The following is a 5954-nucleotide window of genomic DNA, read 5'->3' as shown; positions in this document are numbered from 1 at the left end:
CAAAATTTATTTCACGACTACAAACGTAAATCGTGCAAAGATCGATTGCGGTATTTGTATATAAGTGATGCACGTGCAGTAAAGCTAGAATGTCAGATTGTTAACACGAAACTAACCAAAAAGCCTTAAAACGGTAAACACCGGTGCTTCACGTTCCTGAACTTCTTTTAAACTGTCATCGTAATCTTAAGATTTACTTACTAGTGTTCCTTTTGATAAGAAAGTTGAACTAAGTTTTAAAACTGTAATCGCCGGAGCTTAATGTTCAAGAAGTGGTTTAACTCTCATCATCATCTAACGATTTACAGAGCTCCATCTCGAAATAAAGCAGAACTAAATTTATCAACTTTACGGTAGTTATTCTTGATTATGAGCAGGACTTCACTCAAATAACTGAATAAAAAATTATCCGTTATATATATATGTTTTTGGACCCGGCATTTTCAGGTGGTTAGGGCACTCGACTCGCAATCTGAGGGTCGCGGGTTCGAATCCCCGTCCCACCAAACATGCTCGCCCTTTCAGCCGTGGGGGCGTTATAATGTGACGGTCAATCCCACTATTCGTTGGTAAAAAAAGTAGTCCAAGTGTTGGCGGTGGGTGGTGATGACTAGCTGCCTTCCCTCTAGTCTTACACTGCTAAATTGGGGACAGCTAGCGCAGATAGCCCTCGTGTAGCTTTGCGCGAAATTCAAATCAAACAATGTATGTTTATGGCACAGTACAATAGAAGTCTAATAGGCAAAACTCAGGGAACATCACCCGATAACATAATTAAAATATACAAAACATACATTCGACCTATAATGGAATATGCCAGCCCGGCATGGATAAATACAGTTCCAAAACACATAAACAAATTACAAAGAATCCAAAACACACTAATTACCTCTGCATACAGAGTCCCCCGTAGCACCTCATCAAAATTCATGCACAATTATGCAAATATACAAACAGTAGTCGATAGACTCTTGCATAATACTATAAATTACTTTAAGAAAAATTGGCAAAAAACGACCTACTTTGTGAGCTCGACCGTTATTACATACATGATGGAAGTAGACCTAGATACCTCTCGCCACTTAACATTTATTTTAAAATGAAAGATGTGATCAGGCCACCTAATGTCAGACGTATAAACCCGACACTAGTTAGAGACTAAAAATAATATATTTAAAGGGTATTATATGTAAAATATGTTCGATTAGTCTCTGACTAGTGAAATGTGTAATTTGCATTATGGACTCTAGTAGCGATTGCAAAACACAGAATGTGACTATAATACATACATGGACATTGCCCTGAAAGGGGTCGGAGCAAGTGCGGTTTACTCCGACCCTCTTGTAGTATTAACACTCAACATTCAAGGACGACCTACCATGGTTCGGAAGGGAGGATGAGGTCTCAGAGTACCTGACCCTCCTAGGTCACAAAGACCTAAATTCCGATTAGGAGAGAGGAGGCACAGTACAAATTGTACATCGAAGAAAGAATGTGTACGTGAATAGCATCAAAAACTTCAGTCATGATATTTAACTTGGGAACACCCTGTCTTCAAATTACTAAACACGCTGCTTGGAGTGGATTTGTTGACAGACATGGAAGAATGCGCATTTTATTTATATATTGTCTTTCATGTATATATATTTTTTTATCATCACTATGGTCAGCCTACTTACAACGCATTTTCGTTAGAAACACAAGTCTGTGAGAATATATTTTTTATTTATAATTTTTGTCGCGTTTTATCCACTCCACTTGTTTATTGGTGAAGACTTCCCTGACTCGTAGTCGTAGGGGTGCGAGTAAAAATAGCATTTCACCATCCGTCTTTTATCTCTCTCACAAGGCAATGTTAGAAATCCGTAAATAATGGACACATTAAAAGGTGTGCCAAACAAATTTGATGCGTTATTTTTACCACAAAGAATATTAGATTAGATATTTGTATTTCAAAGTTTCGGCGTTTAATACCGTAATGTGATAGTAATTCCCATTAATCGTTCGTACAAGAGTAGTTCAAGAGTTGGCGGTGGGTGGCGTTGACTAGATTTAAACTTAGAGACAGCTAGCGCATATAGCCCACGAGTAGCTTTGCGCAAAATTAAAACCAAACAAAAGAAAAACGGAACAAATGAAATTGTGGTTGGAACGCAAATTTTAACGACACTTGAAAAGACAAGTTGTAAAGACCAGGCTGAAAAACCTGTGTACGTTTTATTTATTTATTTTTTAACGAAAAACTTTGATCATTTGTAAACTTTAGAGTGAAATACACAAAATAGGTTAAGAACATAAAACTTTTTTAACTGGCAAAAACTGATTAAACGTTTTTTTTTTTAGAATACGCAAAACTAGTAAATTATACCTATGCATAAAATGCATTAAAATTAACATCTTTAGGATGTACATAAAAGTCATTGACCAAGCAGTATACTAAAGCTGAACGATGTAGTACGGGAGGGAAATTATCCTATGTATAAATGCTTATATTGGCTTTTTTTCTTAGGATTTATAGAGCAAGAGGGGAAATGAAAATACACCTTTAGCATGAAAATTGGTACGAAGAAAGTGTGTTTTAGTACGCCTTTCATTTATTAAAATATACAGGCTGTTAAACAGCATGTTGTCGTAAAATTCTTTCATGTTTTGTGATTATTTTAAATCTCTGAAACTAAACATTTTTAAACTTCGTAAGTTATATTTTGTATCACTTCCAAAATGTATCTTAATAATTTGGTAACTTAGATATTGATATATATTTTTTAGAAAAATATATTTTAATCTAATCATATCATTTAAATTATTTCTTTGATCAATTAAATATCTACTTTAAAAAAAACCTGCAAAATTTATGGTTACTGGTTATCTGTAATTTTTTAACACAATTATTTTCATGAGTACTTTTAATTAGAAATGTGAAACCGCATACACAATTTTTAAAATAGATTTATTTTTAGAAGTCACTATAAGGTAGCGACATAAGGAAAGAAATTAGATTTTATATTTTATTACTATGTTCTATTTATATCAATAGATGGCACGGTAAACGATCGGATTCACAGAATTGTATCACTAGAGCGGACACACCTGTCTCAGCCAATGAAAAACATGGGAGATTAAAATTTGAGTTGATTTTAGGCAACGAATCGAAAACTTTAAACAAACACACGTGCACAACAGCACTGTAAACTTGTTATAAACCTCTCCATGAATTTCACCGTCACAAATTTACCTACAAAGTAAATTTAAAGCAAATTTTCATAACTCTTCAAAATACCCGAGGCCATGTTCATTTCTGTCTAAAGCATGCAGTTCATTTTCAGTCAAAGTCGACGTACGTTCTTCAAATTTCAGTTTCAGCAAGTCCAACTGTTCCTGATTTATGAGGCTCTGTATGTACTTTAACAGTGTATAAAAGTTTTGACATTGCTGCCTCTCATCTCCTCACCTGCTGCTTGACTCCTTTCAGTTTTTTACGGACATGTTGAACTTTCTGCTTTGAAACTCCCAATCTGCTTACAAGACAAACAGGGATCATGCAGTAATCGTGATCCAGGCGATCTTTCTTAGAGTAATAAGCATCATGGCGTTGTTTAGCCCTTGTTAGACCACCTGAATCGGTGTTTCTTTGAAGCAGTCCATTTTCTGTTTGTTCAGGAGGTGCGAGTAAATCGGTGGGCACAGCAGAATAATGAAGAGCATGCTCAACGACCCTGGGATGTATGCCTGAAACACTAGTAGCAATTAATTTGTAACTGAAATGTTTAAATTAAAGTGGCACATTCATAACTGTCAAATGACTAATAAACCATCGTGACTATACATATGAAGTATACGGTAAACTTACCTCTGGCATAATCCTACTTGAGGAAGTCGTCGCTACACACTCTATGGTTTCTAGTAAGTTTGAAATTGTCTCTTCTAACATTCGCCAACTATTTCGTGAGGAGTTCGCAACTATTTAAAGGAAAGTTGATAACAAATAATTTTTTTTTTTCGGTTGACGCTCTCTTTTAAATGTAATTTATACAACTTAACAACCTAGATAATGATATTTAAATATTTACTAGGATAATTTAATTAACCATAGTTGCATGATCAGAAGGATTGAGCATGGAATGGAATGAGCTGCGAGATTTATTTTTTAATAGCAGGCCCACTCAGTTATGGTTGGGTCTATCCTATAGTTTAGGAGTTTCCTCTTCAGACTGTAGATAGGCCAAGTGACTTTCGTATGTTTTTAACATTTTCTTTTTCACAAGCAACCTGTTAAAATTATAATTAGATGTATATATTTTCTGTTTTTCATTAGCTAGTCATCAACGTTGAATCTCTAATTACAGTAGTATAATTCAAATGTTCACTTTTATAAGTCCATTTCTCTGCGATCTTCGGGCTAACTCTAGAACTATGATCAACTATTAGACAGGCATTTGTCCTCAACATAAAAACAAATTGCACCGGGCTTGTAAAATGTCTCCAAAACTTGACTGACAGCTGAGGGGTACGTAATCATTTTTTCCAAGTGAAATTGCACTCAAGTCCATTCCCACCAATGCTGCCGTCTACAAATTGAAGGTTAACATTTACGAAAAAGCTCCCTCAACCCATAAAACCATTGTAATCATGTTAGGCATACCTCCTAGTACATGATCAGAATACTAAACAAGAATTTGAAATTGACAGAGGCTTACAAGCCAAAAGTTCACAGGCTTTTAGCCACCTGAAAATCATATTTTCATGAGAAAGATGCCCAGTAACTGGAATTACACAATTTCATTCAATCATATACTTGTAAAATTCATCGATCCATCTCCAATAAACTTTTATGACTTTGTTCTGCTTAACCATAAGCTGGAAGCTGTAGATCTAAGACATTGCCTATGGAAAGTTGCCCAAGTGGAGGCGGGAAACAACTGAAAGGGCGGCTGTTCACCGAAGAAACCAACCATGTAGAAACATTGCTGCAAAGCCATTAGTAATAAGCATATAAAATTTGTTTGTTTGTTGTTAAGTGCGAAGCTACACAATGGGCTATCTGTGCTGTGCCCACCACGGGAATCGAAACTAGGTTTTTAGCGTTATAACCCATCAGATTTACTGCTGAGCCACTGGAGAAGGGGTACATAGGAAACAGATAAAAACATTCTTTAGTAATGGTATGCTAAAAAGTATAAATGACCTTCCATTCTAAGAAAAATGAAATATGACAATTCTTCTTTTTGATCTGCTCATTTCTGATGGCTTTCTGAATGCTTTCAACTCTAAAATTATCATAGAATATGATTAGAAATTTCACGACTTCTTTGTATTAATCTTGGGACAAATTTTGCAATGAATATCGCATTCTTACTCGCGCATCTTCAACACCTTAGAGTTTTGTTTTTGTTTTCCCTAACTTCCTGATTCAGTTGCTGAAAGATGTACTCCTTTCACCAACACATTTCAATTTTTTCTATGGCTGTAGGCCATGGCCTAACTCAATCTTTGATTTTTCTCCCTTTATTCGACAGTTTCATACAGTTGGAGATGTAGTGTGACTGCCAACTTTCCTGAGCTGACGTTAATCTATAAACGTTTAGCGTTTTAGTAGATTCTGTGCATAATCTTTGATACTTCTTGTTTGATCTCCATCATTAAAGACATTTTATGTTTTCTCGTTCAGCTGACTAAGATGTACATTTTGTTTTCAGTCTTAAGTTATTTTCTTTCAGTTCAAGTTCAATTATTAAGCGTTTATTTCAGTTTAATACTTAGTTATCTTCATTTAATCATTCATTATTATTGTAATATGTGCATGTTTTAACTTATTTATCAAATATGTAATACGTACTTGTGTTTTTTCTGTTCTTTCAGGTTTCGTTTCTTCAACTCGTCATTTAAACCTTAGGCCCGGCATGGCCAGGTGGTTAGGGCGCTCGACTCGCAATCTGCGGGTCGCGGGTTCGAAT

This window comes from Limulus polyphemus, unplaced genomic scaffold (genome assembly GCF_000517525.1).
Source record: "Limulus polyphemus unplaced genomic scaffold, Limulus_polyphemus-2.1.2 Scaffold23, whole genome shotgun sequence".
In the NCBI taxonomy this organism is placed as follows: domain Eukaryota; kingdom Metazoa; phylum Arthropoda; class Merostomata; order Xiphosura; family Limulidae; genus Limulus; species Limulus polyphemus.
This window is presented reverse-complemented; position numbering follows the sequence as displayed.